The 25,483-nt window shown below is 39.2% G+C and overlaps 1 long non-coding RNA gene across 1 annotated transcript in view; it reads right to left on the reverse strand.

Moving 5' to 3' along the window:
• Positions 1 to 5,457: 5,457 nt before the first annotated feature.
• LOC127376466 (uncharacterized) overlaps positions 5,458 to 25,483 on the reverse strand; it is a 31,482-nt gene continuing 11,456 nt past the window's right edge. Inside the window, exons 2-3 of the long non-coding RNA XR_007887529.1 lie at positions 12,670 to 12,722; positions 5,458 to 5,647 (exon numbers count right to left, since the gene is read on the reverse strand). This is a non-coding gene — a long non-coding RNA (uncharacterized LOC127376466). The remainder of the gene's footprint in view (positions 5,648 to 12,669; positions 12,723 to 25,483) is intronic.

Raw genomic sequence — 25,483 nt, forward strand, 5'->3', positions numbered from 1 at the left:
TGTTTGCTGGAAAAGTCCGTGCAACAACAAATCCAGTCCGTTTATTTGAATCAGCATCTGAGCAGATCATGAACGCCGTTAACTGGCAGAGATGACTGGCTGTAGGTCCCCAAAGCACAACATCAAACAGCTTCACCAATCAATAATTCACCTCCACTGACACCTCCCTGTATCCAGGTGTACTTTCCATACATCATTTGCTTTCCCAGTCAAATGAGACAATCAATTTCACACCCCTGCATGTTTTATAAGTCTAATAAAATCCTGGCACTGTCAACTGGGTGTGGAATATTTAAGAGTTCAATTCATCCCGCTGCTAGTGTAGTGAGGCTGGGCAACAGTTGAAAGCCAGGAGGGACCAGTTGGCAGAAAGGTCAGGTATCAGCTACTCTGACCACGCCAAATGTCAGCAAGGCAATCTGATAATTTGTGACCCCGGGGTGAGGAGAAAATCAAGAGAGGCTATATGCAGGATCTGTAAAAGACCAAGTGCAAAATGTCAGACAAATATATGCCGGGATAAAGTGAGATGTCAGTCAGAGATCGCCGTCAGTATTCAGAAAGAACACGCATAGTGCAGAAAGTTAATAGCCGGGTAATAAAAACAACTAACAGCAACGAGCCATTTGTTTGACTGATTACAAATAAATGATTAGCCTTCCTTTCCAGAATGATTTTACACATTTATTTAAAGCACCTGGATACAGTGAGGAGCTGCATCCCACTGTGCTGATGACAATATGGTTCAGTGAATTTAGATTGTAAAGCAAAGTACAAATGGAATATTTAGAAAACAGTCTCCTCATTAAAATGCAGGAAAACTAACGCTAACTGTTCATCTCAATGTCACAGAGTTTGTGATGACAGAATGTGAGATATTCTTACCATTTTTTTTTTCAGAAACCAATTAAAACCTGAGCTGAGGAGAATCAGAGGCGAATAAATCATTTGAAAAATCCCATTAGAACAGACACAGAGGACTCAGCTGTGTTTTTAAAAGCCAAAAGGGTCAAAGAAAAAAAATTAATAGGCTTCATAGGTAGAAATAAATAGACTGGGGAAAGGTGTCTCTGATGGGAAATGAGTTTTAATAAAAAGCAGTCCGTTTTCTTCACAGTGGGGTAGACAGAATACAGAATATGCCAGTATCAACGGCTCTAGCTGGCGGATACAGAGCTGCGCTGAAACAATCAGCTCACAGGCAAAGCACTAAAACAACCCAACCTTGCCACAAATGTGGCTTCCCTTGCTCTAGGTCGGATGATCCAATCGCAATACATGAATAACCTCGGTGCAGAAAAGCAATTACCCTGCAGCCAAGACAAAGGGGCCAAGGCACCGACACCTCCAGGGCCAGAGTGGCAGTGCCGCGCCGCTGTCTACGCTACGGTACAATTTAATACTCTCTGCGCATTGCTGTTTAATCACACACAGACAGGGGCAAAATCAGGAGGTTTCTGTGTGGAATTCCCAGTGTTTCAAGTAATAATCCGTGACATTTTTTCATGTTAATGTCTGTTTTTATTGCTCCCTCTCGCCAAATGATTCAGCATGTCCTGGTCATGAAAGCTTTTGCATTTGGAGCTCTAATCACTTGCTGTCAGAGTTTTTTTCCTGGGAAAATGTGCTGCTCCACACAGATGATGTGCTTTATCCAGAATAAACATGGCTGAACAAATAAAATGCACCAACAAGCTACAGTTTGACTGACAGGTGGGAAGTACACTGCAACAAGAGTGTGAGGCTGTAATAAGGCACAAAGGAGCTTTGAGCTAAACGGTGCTGATGTTTAGCAGGTATTGGTCAACACCGTGGTTCAACCTGCTGACAAGTTAACATTTACTAATTAGAAATAAACAAGTGCAGGCGAGGCTGATGGGAATGTCACTTCATATAAAAGTACACCAACTAGTTGCTTATTAGCAGCATATTGGCTGTTAATTAGACTTTTTAAAGCATTTATTAATGCCTAATTCTGTATGACCATATTCTACAACTACTAGAGCATTAAGTAAGAGTTAATAACCTCAGTGACCTCCTGCTGCGTATTGATAGTAAGTAAGGTATGAATTACAATCTTAATATACTTTGGTCAGTATGGGCCTCATAAGGTGGTAATACCACAAGAATAGTCATTCTGGACCTTTCATAACACTTAATAAATGTGGTCTACTCTCATGTAACAAATCACAAAACTACAAGTGTTAAAAGTGTCCAGTAAACTTTCTCATTACTAATATGTTTTTCTCAGTATGGGCTAAAGTCACAACACTTTGAGCTATTGAACTTGTATTCAGCTTCACCTCACTTAAGAATGGGGGACATATCGTGAATAAGAAAGACTTAAAGGACCAGTATGTAGGATTTAGTGGCATCAAGAGGTAAAACTGCAGATTGCAACAAACTGAACACCGCTTGTGTCTGTATTTAACGACCTGGGAATGAGAACGGGTTTGTAGGAGAAACTAAGGTGACCACAAAACTCAGAAAAAAAACAAAAGGCCAGGCAGTGTTTGGTTTGTTCATTCTGTACTGTAGAAACATGGCGGTTCAACAGGGCAGACTCCTTGGAAGGTGACTCACAGTATCTGTAGAAAAAAACGTCTCCTTCAATGATTACTATATTCAGGTGATTAACACGAATGAAAAACATACCTATGAATATTATATTCCATTTCTGACAATAGATCCTCTTAAATGTTGTAGATTTAGAATTAGCATACTAATAAGCAGCTTGTTAATGGAGAATATGACGACCGTAATATAAGTGTTACCATCATTGGTTTTGCAGATATCATAAACCAAAGTATTGGTTGGTTTATATTTATTATAAAGAATTCATCCTCTGGAGAATGTATGTAGCAAATTTCACAGCATTATATCCAATAGATGAAACGTCAACCTCATTCCAGGGCTAGAAGTGAAGTAAGGGGATCATCAAAGTCCTTAAGACTGATTGTCTGGGGACCGTGAGTACCAAATATCAAGGCAATACGTCCAAAAGTTGTTGTTGTTCAGTCTGGACCAAAGTGGAACACGAGTGAAAGACCATGTCATCCCTAGAGCCAGCTAATGTAGCCAAAACTAGAGCCCCATGTACTGAAACTCAAACCAGCCAGTGTTTGACTGACAAGCGACCTGTAGGACGTGCAGTGGAATAACATTACAGCAATTAGCACCATTTAGATGGAGCTAAAGGAAAAAAGAAAAGTGGGTCAGGACTTTCTGTGATTAATGTCATTCAAAAAATATGAGCCTATATAAACTTAACTTGAGAGAAAACAGTTGTTTGTCATAGCATCCTTCCGCCTATTTCCTCTGAAGCCACCACACTGAATGCAAAGCATAGAGCTGAATTTGTAAATGTGATTCCAGAGCACTTGAAGCTAAGAGTTTGACCCTTCTGTGAGCCTGCTTGGCCATGAGAAGTACAGAAGGAAAGTCAATTTAGAGTCTCTTCAGTAAAAACGGTTGTAAATCTTACACTTAATTAAAAGGACCTCAATTTACTGCTCTTATCTTAGGTAATCATGTTAACCAATAGGGGTGCTAAAAACTCATTAGGGGTATGGATTTTAATTAGCAACCTTGTAGATGCAACGTAAAATACCCCCCCTCAAACAGGAATCCTTTACTAATGGGAATATTCAGGCTGTGTGGTTGTTTGGAAAGATAATTATTAGCTAATGAAGTGTATTCTTTTCCTTTTCTTCTACTCAGGGTTTTCCTTTGGACATTCAACCAAACCCAGTAAATATATTGAAGTATTTAAGCTGACCTTACATCTTAAATACACTGTAGTGCACCTAATATATGAAGCCTCGTCTGGTATATATGTATATGATATGTAGTGAAAGTAAAATCACACATATGGTTACAACTAATTATTATTTTCAAGTTAATTAAGAATTGATACTGTACATACTAACCCTAATGATGGTTTAGTCAGATGCAAATAGGTGTCAGGTGTAATGGTGTCATATCTGAGCTACTGGAATTCATACAGTGGATATAGTGTCTTTAATTAATTAGTGCTGTAAAAGTGGTTAATCTCAGTTACAGTAGATTCTTTTATTAATACGATGAATGACTGGTTACTTTGAACGCTCACACGTTTTGTTCTGCAAGATAATCTTCACAAATGAACACCGCTTTTATGTATTGTTGAATGCCCGCATGTGCTGATGTTTAATGTCACCGGCAACCTCTGTAGTCTCATTTAGCCACTTGTTAGCAACCCCCTTTTTTAAGACACGTAAAAGCTTCAAAATTCACAGGTGGGGTATTACTGATTTATTTTGTGTCGTAGATCAAAACATGAAACTCTCTTAAGCTTGTTTTAACCACAGAACTTATTTCAGCCATCTAACCAAAAACCAGTTGACTTTGAGTAGAGGGAACCGGATAAATTGCTAACTCATTTCTGGGCTTTAGGACTCATTCCAGCAGTAGTCTTTTACAATATTTGTTACATTAGGTTCTGTTACTCATGTCAAAAGGTGCCTTCTAACAGCTGAAAATTTGAAATTGTAATTACTTACTGTATTTGTTGCTGAAAAAAGTAATCACATTACTGTAAAACGTTATTCTGTAATGGGTTATTGCCCACCACTAGGCCTGCAACGACACGTCGATGACGTCGATGTCAAAATTACGTCGATGTCATATCTTTGCGTCAACACTCAGCTCGCCACACACACGTGGGAGACCAAAACATTGCAGAATGGAGGACGAAACAGCAACCTCCTCACAGAATTCCCAACAAAGCCCTGCAAAAAGCCCCAATAAAAGAAAAAGTCCTAAAAAAACAGCTCGCCCTAAATCATCGAAGGAATGGGAATACTTCAAATTTAGTTCCAAACGTAAAGGTGTCGTTATTTGCGCTCTTTGCCAAATGGAGTCGGCATACCACACCAGCACAACAGCAATGTGGGAGCGTCTGAAACGGAGGCAGCCCATTGTCACTCGTGAAGGAGACAATAACAGTTCAGTACTAACGTTGGCTAAATTCATTTCATGTTTGTGTGGTGTGTTGTGTAGCTTGAGCTCTGAGCACTTCGGTGGTGCTAGCTAACTATCTTAGCTCTCCGTGCAGTTTGTTCGCGCTAGGTTAGTAGCTAACGTTAACGTAAGCTAGCTACTGGCGCCTAGACAGCTGTGTTTAGCTAACGTTAGTTATCATCTGATGTTGGCTTGAATGGTAGCTAGCTTACGGCTGCAGAACACAGCTATCTGTGGCGAAACGAGGGTGGGATGATTACTAAGTTATGTATCAGAAGATCTTTTCCTTTTTTGTTTGTTACCGACAACGCCGCCTTGAGTTAGGGCCCGAGGACCCGTACTAAAGGTCAATTATCACCTCTTACAAAAGGACACTCAGGTTCGTTCACTCAGGGAGGGCAGGAGACACAGTTCAATGATCACATACAACATTTTATTGTTCCAATGAACATAAGGTTTGGCACAAGGGAGCCCAAGTGGGGAAGGAAGGTGGTACAGGCTGAGGCTCACCGGCTGGAAGAGGGGCCGACAGGGGAAAGTGACGTCCCCACTCACACAGCAAAAACATGACGTGCACACAAAGACAATCTTGAACGAGGGTCACGCACACACAAGGGATCACCACCACCACCGTCGGCCTTCAGCTCTAGGGGAAGATAAGAGGCACAGTTAAGAGGGCTCACAATTAAAGAAATTAATTAAACAACTACAGATTACCTTTAAAACACTCTCACACACGCACACACACACAGTCCAAACGAGTGGCTGAGAGTCCCGGCGGAGCAGCAGCCACACACACACACACACACACACACACACACACACCGCCACGTACATCAGCAGCGGGAAACAGGGTCAGCAACGAAGCAACAGTGGTAACAAAGTAGCCGTAACTAAATAGCCGTGATGACTCAGTGCTCTCCTTAGCTTTAGCGTTCATAATATCCGGTTCCCAGTCCGGTTAATTGGCGTCCCTTTCAAAGAGGGAGAGGGGTGAAGAGGGTTTGGCCGTGGCAGGGGAGACAGCCACCACGTATCATGCGACCAGCCGACTATGCTCTGGTCGGCGCCGTAAACAACAAATAAAATATCGCCTCGACCACGATGGAGACATCGGATCTATTATTAAAGAGTTACAATTTGAGTTAAAATGAAAAGCTGACGAATGTACACAACCAGCACGCTAAGGTGCACCTACCTGTGCTCTGAGGCGAGCGGCGAACGCAACGACCCGGAATTAGGCGAACAACGGTAGCAAGCAGATTGCAGTAGCTTTTAACGTTATCTGTCTAAATAATCATTAGATTTATCGTCCAATTAGTCGTTAGATTAATCGTCCAATTAGTCGTTAGATTAGTCGACTAATCGATAAAATAATCGCCCGATTAATCGTTTGATAAATAATCGTTTACCCCCAGCCCTACCCAACACTGAATAAGATATACTGTAGTCATCTCAATTCATCTTGTTTATTGATGTACTGTTGCTGTATAGATTCGGCTACCCAACAGTACATAAAGTAGGCCTGTCATTTTTTCAGAAAGTCAAGTTCTAACTAATTTGAACTAACATGTAGGCTAATTCTTAAATCCAAACAGGTCATTACAGAAAGAAGAAATAAATAGTCACAGCCCTAATATAAAGTTGTTTAAGCTAGTCCCATCTCTACCAACTACAACAATAAATGCTGCTTACACAATAACAGTGATTCCCAACCTGGGGGTCGGGACGCCCACTAGGGGTCGCCAAAGCTTCACAGGGGGTTGCGAGGTCTTCTTGACTTTAAGGCGGGTAAGAAAACTTTAAAAATATACACAGGAGAGCTATATCTCAGCATTTTGTTAATTTCTGTGAATGAAATTGTTATTTTTTGTAAGTTTGGATTATTATTTAAGATCTAAACTTTGAAGACCTGAACACGAATTATATTCAGAGAGCCTTCACTGTCTGATAAACAGCCTCATCTTGCATTAGAAAAATACACAACCAAAGAGCAAACAATGGCCATGTGTCAGAGAGAAGAAAACAATGAATTTGTCATAAAAAGAAGGAGATACAGAGAAGGAAAAGGGTTGGGAACCACTGCAATAACAAATCATTATCATGTCATGTCATTATAATGTAATGCTTTACTACTGAAAAGAGCAATTGTGCATTATGAGTATGTTTACTTTTAAAATCTAAATATATTTAGCTCATAATACTATAGGTAAAGTTTTAAACAAATTTCAAATCCCCCCAATTCACCTTAAATACAACATGCAACAATGGAACTGAACTGAACTGGCATATATCCTCTATATATACTCAAACAAGTAAGGTTGCTCATAAATATTAATTCACCCTCTCATCGTCACATAATGGAGGTTCCTCCCTGACCTCATTTACCCAAATTTCATGTATGTTTTTCTTGAACTATAAATTATTTCATATTAATTTATTCTTTACGAAACAGAGTAATTTGTACCTCAAAACCTCATATCTGCACTATATAAGGCTTGTGTGAATATCACCACTTAATCTAGCGGAAGGAGAGCCAGCTAGCAGGCTCAGAGTGTGAATGTGTTTTATTTTTTTCCTGAGGTAGAAATTAAGTGATATCAAAAGGTCATGGAGAAATCTGGATCCAGAGGTACCAGCGCTGGATGATGAAAGTATTGCTGGTGGAGTGAGCTGCGTGTGATCATACCCACCAAGTCCTCCAGTTAACTCGGAGGAGGAAACAGCAGTCTATCTAATACTCTGCACTGAGTACCTGTACAGAATCACATACAGCAATAATCGACTGTTTGAGTATGAGGCTGCTGCGGACAGCACAAAAACCTGCCGATGATACGGGGAAGCGCCGCTGAGGTTGGCTGGGATCAGGTCTGCAGTGGCAGGAAGATGAGGAGGAGGAAACATTTTGCTGCAGGCCTGTATTGCATGGTACAAGTGCACAGAAGCAGGAAAGTAAACTGTCAAGGTCTAGACATTTTGGAAATGAAATCCTACTGGATAAGATGAAACTGTTGAAGAAGAAAAATCATCCACGCTCCAAAAGGAAACAATGTTTAGGCTGGCCTCATTTCCATATTTTTCTATTTTTAATTTTTTGATCAATTCAGGAATAATCATGCAAGGCGCAGAGTTTCCGGCGCTGTGGCCTTCCCTAGTGTGCAGGCTCTTCCCTTGCTCATGTCATACCCCATTTTACATTGCAAGAGGGACTCTTAATCTGAGTGAGTGCTTTATCAGCTTTAAAGCCTTATTCACAAGACTAGGATGTGAAAATAACTCACCCTATCATTATCAACCAATATGTTGAAAATGACACTGTAATCATAACAGACTTATAATGTAAATCCAGAGATGGAAAGTAACATTTACTCAAGCACGGTAACTAATTAGTTACATTTGGTTAAATACAGAGGTACAGCGCAGGGAAAAAAACAAATGCGTAAGGTTATGTATCTTTTCATTCATCTCGAACAGACAGTAGTGTCTCAAAGACAGACAGAGATGGGACTGAGGTAACATTTTGCCCACTGGCAACTTTGGTATACTACTACCAGATTTGGCTTAAGACTATTTTGTTAGACTAAAGTTAGAGTTTAACAAGCTGCTACCTCTACTGCTGGCAAATGAAGCCAACACTGAAGTGCCATAAACTGCAATTCCTCAATAAGTGAGTCAATCTCCATAAGGCCCTTTATTAAAATGCCAAACTTTACAGCAGAAATAAACATCTTTAATGCCTGCTACAAAAACGTTTGTCTCTAGAGGGAACTAAATCTGCTGTTACCAAGTCGTATCTAAGGTTTGTCTGTAGGGATGGAAATTATTCTTTCAGGTATTAGGAAGGACCTTAGGAAAACGGAGTTGTGGCTTTTAAAATAAAAGTTAGATTTTGATTGCAAAACACATGAAAATATAAAATAATCATCTTATTTTTTTTGCAAGTGACCATGGTTTAATGGGGATAATGCCCTTTAAGGTGTCCATAATCAGGAATTAATGGACTTCAAGGAGGTTCTGGCCTCAGCGTCCAGTAGTTCCTGATAATGGACAGTTCATCAGGCATTATCCCTGACATAACTCACCGTTTAAAATGATATTAAGGCTATTAAGTTATGCATAATTACGAACGTGCCCGCTTCAAGTGGCAGGCGGCTGGTTTCAGCAACCAGGCTTCATTCATCTCCACCCAAACTCCACGTCTTTGCACATTTTTGGATTAGTTGGGAACCCAGTCAGAACTGCCAAGATGGCGACGGCCAGAGGCGACTGAGCTTCACAACGGCTCATCAGAACCCTATTGGTGACTTTATACTGTAATTGCATACAGTCTACGGAAAAAACAACATTACAATTCAGCAAAATCTAAAAACTAAATCAAAGCATAAAACAATGTTCAACACTATCCAGGTAAATTGATTTTGAGGCCGATGCTGGAAATATTCTATTGCTTCTGTTTTCTCCAAACTCCCGCCTATGCTGGATGCATGTTCCTGCTTTGGAACTAAATGTTGCCACTGAACATAAGTGGGACTGAAAATTAGTTACATATGAACGTAATTGGGAGACAGGCTTGATTGCCTTTGACGTGCAAAAGAAATCACATCTAGAGGAAAAAACAAATGAAAGCAAATTATGGCTGAGTTCAATTTGCATGAAAATAGTATTTCTAGGTCTTCAGCCTCCCACTGAAAACAGTAAAAATTACAAATACTGATACTGTGATTAAAATAAAAATAATTACAACTCACTAGATATGATGTTTCACTTTGGTCTCCATTGCACATTTTGATCTGTCTTTATGATAACAAATAATCTCAAGAAGTCCATTGTCCTCATAATGAATGATCCCTTCCTTCACAATTTACTACAGTGGTTTGATGAAATAATAGCATTTGTATTTGTTACAAAAGTTTTAAAAGATGATCTTTTAGAGATTTAAGATTTAATAATTATGGTTGTGTGTATGGGACTTGATTTTTCTTTCCACCGGGCTTGTTTCTTTCATGAATAGCATCTGATTACAGTCAGTTTAGCCTGCTCTTTCACTGAAGTGACAATTTACCTTAAACCCTCCAGCAACACAGAGAAAATCCTAGTAAAGGAGTCAGATCCATCTTGAGATTTTTCTCTCAGGCAGATCGTGACAACAGTAACCACTCTTTTTCAAATCAAAGAGTTTAGCTCCACAATCAGATATCCACTATTTGTAAATAGTAAAACCTTGTCTTATCAATTGGATTGAAAGTAAAAATCACTCTGGAATACTAAAGTGAACTGACTAGTTGTCTAGTTTTGTTTACACATGTGATAGATTTTTGAGAATGCTGTATTTTTAAGCGGAGTCGTGGATTCCTGGAGCCACTTGGGTTACATTAGCACTCAATCCTGATTTATTGCTCAGATCTGATTTTTCTTTGGTTTTGCTTGGCTGTTCTCATTATTTTCTAAATGTAGCCCATTTCAGATTCCAGTGTAAACAGGTCACGAAGAATGGCAATCTAGAGTGGCATAAAAGTAAAGACCTGTATATCAATCACAATAGAAAGATTCAGATTCCATGGGATTTGGACAATTACGATTTTGGTTACTTTGGCCTGCAGTCTGAATGCGGCCTTAGATTACATTCGTTGGGGATATTCATCATCCTCAGAGGGTGAACGTTGATTATTTTTGGTTATTCCTGTGACGTTTTCTCTGCTGTCATTGAAATGCCAAAATTTGTTTACAATAAATATAAAAAATGAAACGCTCAGTTTGTATATTATATATATATTATACACTAATGAAAACATACCTATGATTATATTACATTTTTTGCCAACAGACCCTCCTAAACTGCCCAGAAGATCATTGGTACTCAGCTGCCCAGCATATGTGAAATTGGTGAGGTGAGGTGCCTGCGGAGAGCCAAACTGAAACTAAAAACCTGCACCCACCCAGCCACAGCGTGTTCACCCTGCTGCCATATGGGAAGAGGACCAGAAGCTTCCACTGTCCTACCACTAGACTTAAAGACAACTTATTCCCTCAAACTGGGAGACTGTTAACTTCTTCCTCAACAATTCACCATACAAATTTAAAAAATATTTTCTTTTTATGACTCTTTTTTTTTTTTTTTTTTTTTTTTAGCATAAAGGGAACTATATCTGAATTCCATTCTACATCCGTGACAATAAAATAACCTTGAATCCTAAAATGTTCAGGATAAAATCTGGTAGTCACACCCACAGCTCAAAAGACACACACAAAAAATAAGAACTCCAAAAAATCCAAAGAAGCACCACTGTTTACCTGACAGCTGAGCCCCACAGAAACACCACAGCAATACGTTACTGCAGCACTAAAAGATGGAAACACAAAACTGAAAACAGAGGGTTACAGCTTTAACTTAACAGGACTGTGTAATGCTTTGTTTCTATTAGCTTTGTTCGAGCTGACTGGAGCTGTTTGGTTTGTTTTGATTCATTTGCGTTGCCGCTGATTTGCCAGCCAGCCATGGAGCAACAGGAACGAAAAAAATAATCAAATCTCATGCACCTCACATTTTAGTGTAAGCCCTAGACTGAATGAACTGTGAAGCAAACACATAAATGGCAGCTTCATTATTATTCTTCACCTCAATGCTGATTCGGTAAAACAGAGCTGACTTTAAGACTACACTCACTAGTTCAATACAACTGCTTCAGAAAAGATTTTGCACATCTGCAAGAAATACTATATTTGGAGTCATTTTTCATTAATATTTTAGAAGTCTATAAGTTGGGCTGGGTTCAGACACTTGGCGGTTGTCCAGCCAGACGGCAACAGTAAGTCTAAACCCTCCAGGATGGAGACATCATATGATGGCCCTGTCACTGCTCTGACAATACGATAAGACCATATTCAGGTTGTGTTGAGCAATTTATTCTGCTCAGCTCAGTATATAGGTTGTTCTATCACTCAGCTCTGTAGCTAATGGATACAGCTTGCTGACTAACAGCTCTAGGGTTAATTAAGAGGAAAAGTGTTTTACTTATTCTTTTATTTGACTGCATTCCCCCTAGCTCTGAATTTGCACAAGCAGGATGTCGCAGTGAGGAGAGAAGACATCCGAGATCTTCCACTTCAAGCAGGGCTCCAGTTATCTCTTTCATTGTGCACCATTGTCTGTTCTGCTAAGGAAGATTCAGGGCTTCATTACACACCAGAGTTCTCTACTTATACCAGTCATTGCTTATGATTGACCCAACGCACATCGTGAGATCCATCATGGGGAACTGACAGAAAAAGTATAGTTTTAATACAGGGGCTCAGTTACTTTAATGTTTCTAATTTAACTTAAATGTTCATGATACACACATATATATATATGCAATTCACTTGCAGCTGAATGTTACACTAGACCACCAGAAACCCAAATAAAAACAAAGGGACAGAAACTCACCAAAACTCCCTTTGTTAGTCTTCCCACAGTCTTTCCAACAATCAACAACTCTGGTTTGGTAGAAATAAAGCCTTAATTTACAGAGTTAGATGTGAAAATATCCATGAAAAGGGCCGCAATGGCCGCAACGCAAGCCGGACAAATGTGCCCATCAACCACCAGACTCCTTAGACCAAAAACTGTAATTTTACCTTGCATATCATTGTAACTTAATTCAAAGTGGAGAGAAACAAAATAAAACTCACCAAAATAGCCTTTTTTACTCCTTCCGCTGTTCCAACAATCACCAACTCTGCATCTGGTTAGATAAGAAAAACACCAGTTTCAGTCGCTTTACTCAGCTGCACACAGAGCAGACTGGCTATGTAAACAAACCACAGAGAGGCTGCGATAGCAACACAAGTAGTATAATGCATATTGTAGTCATATGAAGAAACTTTATGAACTGCAGCCAATCTGGTGAACCTACAACAAGAAAAGGTTTTATTAAATGTTACTCAAACAGGATGAAATAGTGCATTTGTTGGGGACTACTTTCAGCAGCAGATTAATCCACATTTGGTGCTCTAGTGTTATATAATATATTCAACATTACAAAAGCAGCTATAGTGCTGGGAAATGATTGTTTCATTTGTTGTGAAAAACATGTTTACTGTGCCTTTGTGACTTCTGCCCATATCCACTCTGTTTACATCTCCTTCCTGGATGTGCTAGAGTCATCCTGGCAGCAACATCATCATGTTGCCCGTTTGCAGAGGCACCTTGGGAGCAAGGTTGTTAAGAACATTGAGCTTCAGTCAGTGTAGGGCTGTGTAGCTCTAATCTCTGTGTGGGAATTGGTAATCATGAGGTGGCAGACCATCGAACACAGATTGCCATGTCAGATAGGATTAAAGATAGCATCGCATTGATTGATATGTTTGTGTGTGGCTGATGGATGCTGATGTGACAGGAAGGGTATGATGACCTCTCGTACGAGGGGCAAACAATCGGATTGGTTAAAGATGTATCGCTTTTAAATGTGTTGATAAGCCGTGCCTCATAAAAAATGGAAATTGCTGCCATATTGCTCTACAACAGCACTATAGTGATTTCATCATATCACTTTTATTCGCTGCTGTACAGCATTTTGATGAAAACTTTCTCAGACAGTGGGCATGCCTTAGTAACCACTGTGACAGCCATAATGCCTTTGTTGTTCCTTGTTGTCTCAGTAAAACATGCAGTCCTGGGTTTTATTGCTGAATTACTAGACAAATAGATGACGCAAAGTGAGTGGATTCATCTGATGTCTGAGCATTGTGGAAGCAAAACATAATAATATTTGGGAAAACCTTGTGCAAGAAAGGTTCAACATTCAAATATTAATCCACTTGCCTCAGGACACTGAGCACATGAAGGACCACTCAGTCTGTACTGAAGAGAGGAAACACTGTTCTTACTGTGTGTACCGGAGCGCTCCATTCAGTCATACATGCTGCATGTTCTGTGGTGGTGAAAGTGGGGAGACCTGCCTAATGGAGTGCAGTCTGAACATGCAGCATGTTGAGTGGCTCAAGCTGTGGTAAGGGCAGCAGGGCCGTAGCTACCACTGAGGACACCAAGGTCATGTCCTCTGCATTTTTTATGGTTGTTTAATTTTTTAATATATAGAGTGCATAAAACATTCAGTTAATATACAGACTCATTACATCAACCAAAGATAACACTATCACAGCCTGGGAAAAAGACTTGGCAACTAATATTGATATAGCCCACTGGAAACATCTGCAGTAACATCTTCTCAATGACTAGCAACCCCAGGTTAGAGCTCATTCAATATAAGACCATACACAGGACACACAGAACTCAACACAAAATGCACTTGATGAGTTTCACAGACACTGACATGTGTCCTCAACGCACTGTTGACTCCACAGACAACTACTTTCACTCAGTATGGCTTTGCACACCAACACAAAACGTCTGGAACGACATAATAACTAACATCTCCCAAATCGTGGGTCACAGCATTCAGCTTCCCCCTTCCCCTCTGCCTTTCAGGAGACCTCACACCCATCAGTCACTTACAACACTGTACTTATCGCCCTGACCATTGCTAAAAAGACAATATTGCTCAATAGACAGAAAATAACAATGTCCCAATGGTTTGATCTGCTGGCACAATATGTCTCAATGGCACAAATCTCTGCAACCAACAAAAATCTAAAAACAGCTGAAACTGATGACACCTGGGCCCTACTTTCTGAAAACGCTGAATCTGCCAATGAATAAAAGACCCTAACTTTTGTTTTGAGTTTTTCTTTTCTCTATGTACATAAATAAAAAAACAGTGCATATTTATCGTATGCATCAGAATTTGTTTGCTCACCTAAACAGTTTTTTTTCTACTCCTTTGCTTTTTATGCTTGTGGCTTATGGATATTTTGTTTTCTGTTGTTGTTTTTCTTCATTACTACATTAGTAAATGTGATTGTGTTTTTATTTATTTATGTATTTTCTCTCTATATTTACATCCTTTCTTTGTTTTGAAGTTGCGACAACTTGTCTGCACAGTCTGGGTAAATAAAAAACAAACAGACAACAAAGGTGGTTGTCTTGCCAACAGAGGTGAACAGCTCTGTGTGTGCAATAAAGATGTGTGTGATTGGTGGAATGTAGGCTGTGTCAGAATGGACTGACGTACAAACACTTGACGGGAGCAATGCAGAACCACATTCAGCCCAGCCACGTGGACATTAACCTGCAAGGAGAGCAGGCTGCTGGTGCTAGCACTGCTACTGCAGACCAGAAAAAAAAAAAAAAACGAACAAACAAACGCAGCCTGATCTCTGGAAAATAGTGTCAAACCGTGGCCATTGCAGCAGGCTCAGTTAGCAGACTCAGGCGAGCTGGTTGCTATGGAAACCAAGTTCTCAAACTAAATGAGAAGTTTTCAGATCGATTCTAAAAACAGTGAAAAGTCAAAATCACTAAAACTTAATTTGCTTTCTTTGTCTTTTTCTTGATTTACAGTTTTTCTTGATTGCTTTGACCTGCTTAAAGAAACTGGGATCCACTCGGTTTTCATCATCACTGTCTCAGCAGAGCACAAGACACCTCTTGCAAATGTGTTAACCCTTTCTCATTGGATTGACACATTTTCCCCACCCTTTTGCAGAACAGTTAACACGGATGTCATTCAAGCAGTCCAAACTCCATTGTTTTAGCCATGGTAACCAAACAGAAACTATCTGTTCCTAGCTATTAGAAACTACCTACATCAGTATGAAATCACTGAAGCACCTGTTTGACACACAAATCTTCAATTAGCAATCAGTCTGCAGGCCTTAAAAGGTGCAGCGTCTGTGCTGTTCTTTGCCAACATGGATGGAAGAGGTCTAAGGCAGATTAGAGTGAGAGTAAGAGGTGGAGGGGTTTGAGTGTGAGGTGGAGGTATAGTTGGAAGGGCTCAGGTTTCTGATGAAATTTGGGCTGTTATTGATCACGTGATCAATCATGGCCTTTCACTTAGAGAGGCTGGACAAAGAGTCCAACCTGTTCTAAACAGAAACACTGTCGCATCCATTGTCAGAATTTTTCGACAGGAAAACAGGTAATGTTGCTGTACAGTATATACGGATATATCTTCAGTGATATACTTTATGTAATTGTTTCCTCATTCCCATTACATGTATTCTTTATAGAATCCAAAGGCTACCATTCTCTGGTGGTAGAGGGAGAATTGAGCTGAGCAGGAGGCAGCCGTTGTGAAAATGGTTGTGGCAAACAATGCCATAAGGCTGCATGAAATCAGGGCAGCAGTGATCGCAGATCAGGGCATGTTTAGGAACATCAACAACGTGAGCGTGACCACCATTGACCGCATCCTAAGAAGGAACCATATGGCCATGAAGCAGCTCTATACAGTTCCATTTCAAAGGAACTTTGATGTGGAGGTAAGGAAACTTTACTACAGTATACTGTAATGTCTTGTCATATCATGCATTTAGAGTCAACTGGAGTCACTTTTCATTGTCATTTTGCCTTATTTTACTTAGACAATAATGGAGCTTGAAGCTGAGGGGGCACATCATGTCTTCATCTATGTTGATGAAGCTGGCTTCAATCTCTGTAAAGTGAGGAAACGTGGAAGGAGCCTCATTGGGTACAGTGCCACTATCACAGTTCCAGGACAGAGGGGCATGCCACTCTTCGTCATTATCTGGGACAATGTGGTGTCCCACCACTCTCACCTTGTCAATGAGTGGTTTGCAGTACAGCCTCGAATGATGATGAAGTTCCTTCCAGCATATTCCCCATTTTTGAATCCCATAGAGGAGTTCTTCAGTGCTTGGAGGTGGAAGGTTTATGATCACCGTCCCTATGAGCAGATGCCCTTACTGAATGCAATGACTGCTGCTGCCCAAGAAATAGGTGCAGAGGAATGTCAAGGTTGGATAAGGTATGCAAGAAGATTTTTCCCTCGGTGCATTGCAAGAGAGGATATTGAATGTGATGTGGATGAGGCCATGTGGCCCCATCGTCAAGACAGAAGAGACTGAGTATCAATAGTGGCTATTTCTTATACACTACAGTAATAGATTTTTATATTTTTTTTTATACTGATTTTATTTTTATTTTCTTAATTTCTTAAGAAAAGTAATCTATACTCTAATAGATTTTATTTTGGTTTACATGTATTTTGTGTAACATTTACAGTATTTCAGTTTTCAGCCACAGTTTGAAAAAAAGAATCAATGGAATCAATAAAATTTGCATCAAAGCATTTCTGATTCTGGATCCAATTCTCTGCAAGAAGGCAAATTTGACAACAAATGGCACTGGCATGAAAGCTACAAACAATAATAGGCTACAATGACAAGAAATGGTGCACTGATTCGCACTGAGTGCTGTATTTTGTATTTTGTTGTCCACTGTGTAATGGTTGATTGGAAGAGCTCATACACTTGTTTGCAAGTTGTGTTGTTTGAAGGGAAAATTTGCTTTTGTTGCATAATTTAAATGTTTTGGCACGGTTAGAGCCTTTTGCAAATGTGTCATTTTGACCATGAGTGCCACTGTTTCAGCCTGTGTTAACTGTTTTGAAAATGTGGAGTTTAAGTTGAGTGCTGCATCAAAGCAATCAAGAAAAACTGTAATGACTTTCACTTTGCGGGTAACATATTATACTGTTCTTTCTATCTCTTCTCTTCTGTCTCCTCCCATTTCCTTCTTCCTGTAAAGGAAGTAACTTCTGTTTTTGAAAAGTTCTGTATGGATGGAGTTTGTTTAGTTGCTTTGTATTATGGAAACAGCAAACATCTTCACAAACAGCACCAACATCACTCCATTTAAGAAGGAGGCCAACAGTAAACCCACAGCCTATTTATGGACATCGCAGCGGGTGCTGCATACATACATACATTAATCAGGTAACACTTCCTATACAATCAGCAGCAGGATAGATCATCACCGCGGCAGACAAAACGTCAGCAATATAAACACAACAGTGTGTGAAGCCTGCAAACACACGCGCACTGAACTTACCTGTAGCTAGCAGACTGACAAAAAGCAGCCAGTCAGTTTTACCTACCTGTGACAGTCAGTCTGCCCACCTGCATTTTAACACTGACAGTCGCAGCTTTTGTCTATGCCGAGGTCCAAAACCCTTTAATCCTAACCTTAAAAATAACATTAATTAGACATCCTTAGCGTTGTGTTGTTGTACAAAGATAATCTGCACAAACTGAACTGGTTGCAATCTAAAACAAAAAGAAGAAAGTAATTAAAATATATATATATATTACGGCAGCTGGGGCGCCAAAAAAACTGTTCTTAGCTTTAATTTTACATAAAATCTTGTGTCATTTTTTGGTATAAATATTTACTGCTATAAAGCAAAATTTAAGGCTTAAATTTACACAATAGTGCTGTTATTTGATTTTTCTTATTTTAATCAAAATTGAAAAAGTTATAGAACTGTAATTATTGTCATTTTCAGTGATACAAACTTTTTGACAGCAATGCTTATACATTGATAAAAACATTTATTCAACATTTGTTTAATTAATTAACAAACAAATCCATGTAAAATTACAGAACAAATAAAATGGACTGTACTTGTATTGTGCCTTTCTAGTCTTCTGACCACTCAAAGTGCTTTTACACTACGTGCCACATTCACCCTTTCACACACATTCACACAGTGATGGCAAAGCCCATCGAACACAAACCAACTCATTCATGCACATTCACACACTTATGACTTGAGCAATTTGGGGTTCAGTATCTTGCTCAAGGAGATCTTCGACATGCGACAGGGAGGAGCCGGGGATCGAACCAACAACCCCTACTGATTAGTGGACGACCAACTGTACCTTTGAGCCCCCAAAATACTGTTTTTTTTTACTGTTAATTCTCACAAATTTGACATAGAAATTTGTAAACAGTATTAAAGTTGAATTTAAAAATGTAATTAATATTACTAAAATTTGGGAATGTATTTTACGTAGCAAAAAGGACATTTTCATTAAATAAGTAGTAATTTTATTACTTTTTTACAGGAACAGATTTTGTAAATTGACAGGCTATTTTTATCATTGGTTATGTAATATTGACAGGCTATTTAAAAAAATTATAAATATTTATAAATAAACAGGAAAATCCCAGTAAACTTGTAGATAACAAGAACAAGCCTGTCTCCTAGGAATTACCTTTACCTATGACTAATTTGTTAAACAAATATAGTGAAATAAGTGAAACGTAATTGCTTCCTGTATTCTGTTTCCTGTCAACAGTTTTCCAATTCATATTAGCGCTTTGTTTTGGTATCACACAGAAGCAACAGAGTGGTGGTCGGGGTGCATGGTTGGACGTACAACAATCCAAAGACACAGTGAGGCAAAAAATACAAGTTTGAATCCTGTGTGCCTGTGTTAATGATTCAACTCTTGGTATATGCCAAATGTGTCCAAAACTCATTGAGTATTTTCATAACAAAATGTCATTTTTACTGTGGAGTGCTTTTGATGACTCAGCTTGAACTGGGGGCGTATGCAGTGCATTCATTTGTCCGATCAAGTGTTTGGATCTCAGTCGGCAAAGACTTTACTTCCATTTGTGAGGAAGGTGTGACTGGAGGCCAAAAGTCCTCTAGAGTTTTGCATCATCTGTTTTTTCGAGCCTGAAAAAGAATGCAAAAGATCAGTGAATACTGATACATGCAGTAACAAGATTTTCGGTTAATTAAAAACATAAACTCATAAAATTCCTAATCTTAACAATCAAAACAAATGTGCATGTTGAGTCCCTACAAATCACTACTGTGGTACCAGCCTCAGAAGTTTAATTCCATTCAGATAAGCAATGGCCTGTCCTGGACCAGGTAACTGCATCTGCACACTTGTGTTGAGTCCAATAAACTGTAAAAGATTTCCCAAGACTCACAAGCTCGACATATGTGAAGCTTAGCTTGAAGTCTTGATGACTGATTGAAAAGATGATCTGAAATCCACAATTTAAACAGTTTAAATGAATTAAACACATCAGTTAAACATCAATTAAACACATCAGTTAACATCAATTAAACACTACCAACTAATCACTGTTGGTTACTGATAATAATTATACCATAATGCAAGATTTTGTGGCAGGTTGCCTCCAATCGTTGGTAGGTGACTGTTACATTAAGCTAGCTGGCAAGCTAGTTTAAGTTAAAGTGCTTGCTTGTCAGTTTAACTCATCCACCTATGACGATCCTACCAGCACGTATTGAAATCCCTCAGCATTGTCAGGACAGTCATGGTTTAAACAGAATATCAGAGCAACTCAAGTTACAGCATGGCTACAGTAGGTAATGCACGCAAGTTTGAGCATTTCCTGGCTATAACATTACTTCAAGAACTAGCTTGACTCCCCGATACCTCTATGTAAACACATCTGCGGGGAGTGATGAGGTCGGAGCCAACACGCCAAAATCTAAATATGCCATAGTGCTTTAATAAACATTTGGAACGTGAGTTGTCTGACTGAACTAGCTTTCTGTCTTTCGTCTTGCCTCTCATAGGAACAACATTTTATTTTATTTTAGTTTATTAAGTTTTTTTTTACACTGCTGTTTTCACTTAGATAATGTACACTGGATGAAAAAAAGATCAGCTGTAGTTTTTTTGAGATGGGATGTCAGATGCAGTATTTTGACTTCAGTGATAGAAACGTTTGCGAACTGAATTGTCCCCTGCATGCTGAACATTGATAAATACTGACACTGCATAGTTGTCTTTTCCCTCTACAGATGTGAGTATTTATGATGTGCAACATATAAAATTCACGGCCCTTTCACTGCTGTCCTTGACCCGCTCAAAGGCTTTGAAGCCATCCCTCCCACTGCACTGACAAGCCCACCTCAATGAATGCTGTATTTCATGAAGCACAGCAGAATGTAGTAAAAGCCATTTTAGAATTATTCCCATTGATATGGAGGCATAAAATACTCCATATTTTATAGGTCGTACTCGCCTCATAAAAAGGCTTTTCCGCACAATTACAGTGCAAGATAGACAAGTTCCCCTTCAACTCTTACATGTCTTGAGAAGCATATTTTCCGAAAGGTTCGACATCGCAATAACATGCCATTTCAAATCAAACATGAGTGCTGCCGTGTACTGTGTGACCACTGCTGCTGAATAATGAATAGCACAGCAACCACTCATCCTTCCTGCGTCTCCTGCAGTCTTATCTCATGGCAGCGTTTCATCCATTTTGCTTAAGAGCGAAGTAAAGGTGGCAGGCAGCCCTCTGCTTCCCATAGTAGATGTTGAGTTTGTGACAAGTTAACTCCGGTACTAGTCTGCCCCGCTGAACAGAATGGAACAAGAGCAAGCTGTTCTAGCCCATCAAGTTTAGAGGCACATTACCTAGGAACAGACATCCAGAAAAACAGCTGCTGCAGCAGTCCTTGGTGGAGCTGCCGACTGGTCCCGCACTCTTTCACCGAGTCCCCATGTGGCCCCTGTGACACGTCATGCAAATCCAAATGGATGCCCCGACTTTATAGGGGAAAATTAATGTGAATTTTCTGCATTTTGAGCAGCCTGTGCAACAACACCACATGGCACCATATGGTAGAGTCACAGAGCCAAAAAGACGATTGGGAAATGTTAACACAGTCATATTTGTGTGGACAAGTTTTATTAAAGCGTTCAAAGTGCTGCAAGACTGAAGTAATTTAGAACAGGCAGGTTCTCACGTGCAGTGAAATGGGGAACAATTAAATACAATAAAAGTGGTTAGGAAGGTCTTTTTCACTGGCAGGCCCTAGAAAAAAAACTTCTCTCCCAAAATAGAGTTTTAGTCTATCTTTGTCCCACATTCTAGATAAAATAGCATGTAGCCATTTAGTTCTATTCATTTCATATTACAAAGAAATAGAAGGTGACAAGCTTTTCCAATTGCCTGGCCTTTCACAACTGATTATACATTTCTGTCTGGAGTTTAAAATTGAGAAAAATATTAAGCAATTTGCATATTATGTAGCCTTCACCTCCTCCCCCAAAACGCTTTGGTGGGAAGCTGAATGATTCACCCGAATTCAACAGAAAATTGATAATGGTTCAGCAGCGTATCATCAGAATCTGTAAAATTAAGGAAGAGTGATGTTTACAAAAAGCAATCTGCTTGATGAGCGCTTCAAAATCAATTTCAAGCAACAAGGGTCAAAGCAGCCTCCCTTGATTTGACAATGGTACTGTAGCTTACTGCTCCCCAGCTAAATGGTGGCGGGTAGACACACACAATTACCCGGCATAAAACACTCCTGACTCCCTCCTAATTATAAACCCTTGTGAATAATCACAGCCTACTGCAATTAATGGAGCAACTCTTCAGCAGAACACTGGAGAGAGCTACAGCTTGCACTGACGACACATTTTAATTTTGCAGATTTCATTAGGCCTATCCATTTTTGAAATTAGACTTATGAAATGTGGCTGACCTTCTAATGCCACAGAGGCAGGCCTGATTGCAAATCTGTCCCAACTATAACATATGAAAAATTGCAATCAACATTTTTTGTCCGTAAACCCCCAAAAATGAATAGCAAAACCCCATATGGGTACATCAGGATTGTATTATTATCTAGTGAAGCCTAAATAAATCAGTTCTAGTTTGCTTCAGGAACACTGGGCAGAAAAATAGCTTTTAGATGCTGCATCTGACCAAAAATATCACAACAAAACAATAGCTGCTTACACAGATCCATTTTTGTCCCTCCAAATGTAATCAGTCCACTTGAAAATGATTTACATGATTGAAAACAGGATAAGATGTCCTGTTTAAATGTTCCACAGTCAGCAAACTTTTGGAACAGATGGACCAGTCCAGAAGGTGTCCAAATGACAAAAATCAAAGATGTATTTCATTGCATGGATCCTGGTGGTGCCACCTGCCATGGTCCTGCTTGACTCCCACTGCTAATATCACTGATATTATTGTTAGTATTATTATTACTATTATTATGACTACAGTTACTATTTGTACTATAATCACTGCTCATTGTCCCCCATTGTTGTTGTCATCGTCTCTCTCTCTCTCTCTCTCTCTCTCTCTCTCTCTCTCACTCTCTCTCACTCTCTCTCCAACTGGTCAAGGCAGAGGGCCACCCACCTAGAGCCGGGGTCTGTCCGAGGTTTCTGCCACTGTCGCCAAGTGCTTGCTCATGGTGGTACTGTTGGGTCTCTGTAAATGTTATAAAGAGTTCGGTCTAGACCTGCTCTATTTTGAAAAGTGTCCTGAGATAACTTCTGTTATGAATTGGCGCTATACAAATAAAATTTAATTGAATTGAACTGAATTTCAGTAAGTAAGTAAAATTACCCCTTTTTTTTCTTTTAACAGATATTGTTTTTAAATGTTTTAATTATTGTATTATATATATATATATATATATATATATATATATATATATATATATAAATAATTATATATAACTTATATTATTATTTAGGTGTTTGCATGGAAGAAAAATTGTGTTAATGTACAACAACACACGTTTCTGGTCATTTTAATCTAAAAAGCTTACTTTATTCAAACAAGTAAAATGAACTAGAAAAAGAGATCACATGTCTCCTGTACTAGCTTCTCTGCAATGGGCCCCTGTAAAATGTAGAATAGAATTTAAAATCCTCCTCCTCACCTATAAAGCTCTTCATGGTCAGGCCCCTTCATATCTTAAAGAGCTCATAGTACCCTATTACCCCTCTAGAACACTACGTTCTCTGAATGCTGGGCTACTTGTGGTTCCTATAGTCTCTAAAAGTAGAACAGGAGCCAGAGCCTTCAGTTACCAAGCTCCTCTCCTGTGGAACCAGCTTCCAGTTATGGTTCGGGAGGCAGACACCCTCTCCACATTCAAGAGTAGGCTTAAGACATTCCTCTTTGATAAAGCTTATAGTAAGGACTGGATCAGGTGAGTCCTGAACCTTCCCTTAGTTATGCTGCTATAGGCCTAGACTATCGGGGGATTTCCCATGGTGCACTGAGCTCCTCTCTTCCTCTCTCTTTCTGCACTGATTCATATCCCATTAATGCATGTTACTAACTTCACTTCTTCCCCGGAGTTCTTGTGCTTTCTCGTCTTGCAGATTCTTATCGATCCTGGTGGAGCCTCCTGCCATGGTCCTGCTAGATTGCCATTGCCAATACTGTTGTTACTGTACACCTGTCTGTCTCTCTCGGTCTCTGTGTGTCTCTCTCTCTGTCTGTCTGTCTGTCTGTATGTCTGTCTGTATGTCTCTCTCTCTCTCTCTCTCTCTCTCACCCCAACTGGTCGAGACAGATGACCACCCACCTAGAGCCGAAGGATCTGTCCTAGGTTTCTGCCTTTTAACAGGCAGTTTTTCCTTGCCCTTGTCACCAAGTGCTTGCTCATGGTGGTACTGTTGGGTCTCTGTAAAAAAGAGTTCGGTCTAGACCTGCTCTATTTGAAAAGTGTCCTGAGATAACTTCTGTTATGAATTGGCGCTATACAAATAAAATTGAATTGAAATTGAATGTTCTGTCTGTGCTATTAGAATATTTTAACTTTTCTAATAGAAGTTTTTATTTTTTATTTTAGTGCTTTATTTATGTATTTATTTTCAAGATAGTCATCATTGTTTGAAAATCCTTGACATGCTTTGAAATCTATCGAAAAAGTACAGGCAGATTTCTTTTCTTGTTTTCGGAAAATATTAATTTTAAGATTAAAATCTAGACATGAAAAACTTGATAAGATGGAGATGTTTTGTTATAGAAAATGTAATGGGTATGCACATACTGAACCTTTATGCAAACATATCTTTATATGCATTTGTTTTCCTACAATATCTGCTTGTCGCAACGCAACTCAAAGGACTTAAAATTAAATTTAGGTAAAAATGGGCTAACCTGAAGCACAAGACAATACACATAAACTACTAACCAAACCCCCTATAGTTCCTTAACCTTGTTCCTGGACGTACCCATTGGTCTCTGGTGTCAAAGTCCTGTGCTTTGTACACCCACCTCTGTAAAATTCTCAATTAATCTGAAATAATTGTTATACATCACATCATTTATATTGTACAATTTGGCTGAGTAATGAAAAAATGAAGGGATCAAGTATTGAACCTTGTGGAATGCCATATATAAAAGGTATAATCTATGGTACCAATGCAGCACCTAAATCGAGGAAGACCAGTGCAGAAACTTGCCTACATGATCACTTTTTCTGAGGTCATTCAAGACTTTAACCAACACAGTTTGTTTGCTATGACCTCTTCAGAATCCTTTTTGTTTTATATTGTGAACCTTTTATGATGTCAGATCTATTGAAAATAAACCAGGCAGCAATTCTTTCTGTTAGAAAACATAACTGGAAACTGGAAGTTTCTACAGATGACTCTGTAGAAACAGACCTTTTGAGGGTAGGAGGTGCTTGATTTTTTACTTGTTCTCATTACCTCATTATAAACATTTAGACTATATTAAAGGAATGGTTAACCCAAAAATAAAAATTGACATTATCTAAATAATTAGCATTATCTAGTACCCCATATTCAA

The sequence above is a fragment of the Dicentrarchus labrax genome, unplaced genomic scaffold, assembly GCF_905237075.1.
Source record: "Dicentrarchus labrax unplaced genomic scaffold, dlabrax2021, whole genome shotgun sequence".
Lineage (NCBI taxonomy): Eukaryota > Metazoa > Chordata > Actinopteri > Moronidae > Dicentrarchus > Dicentrarchus labrax.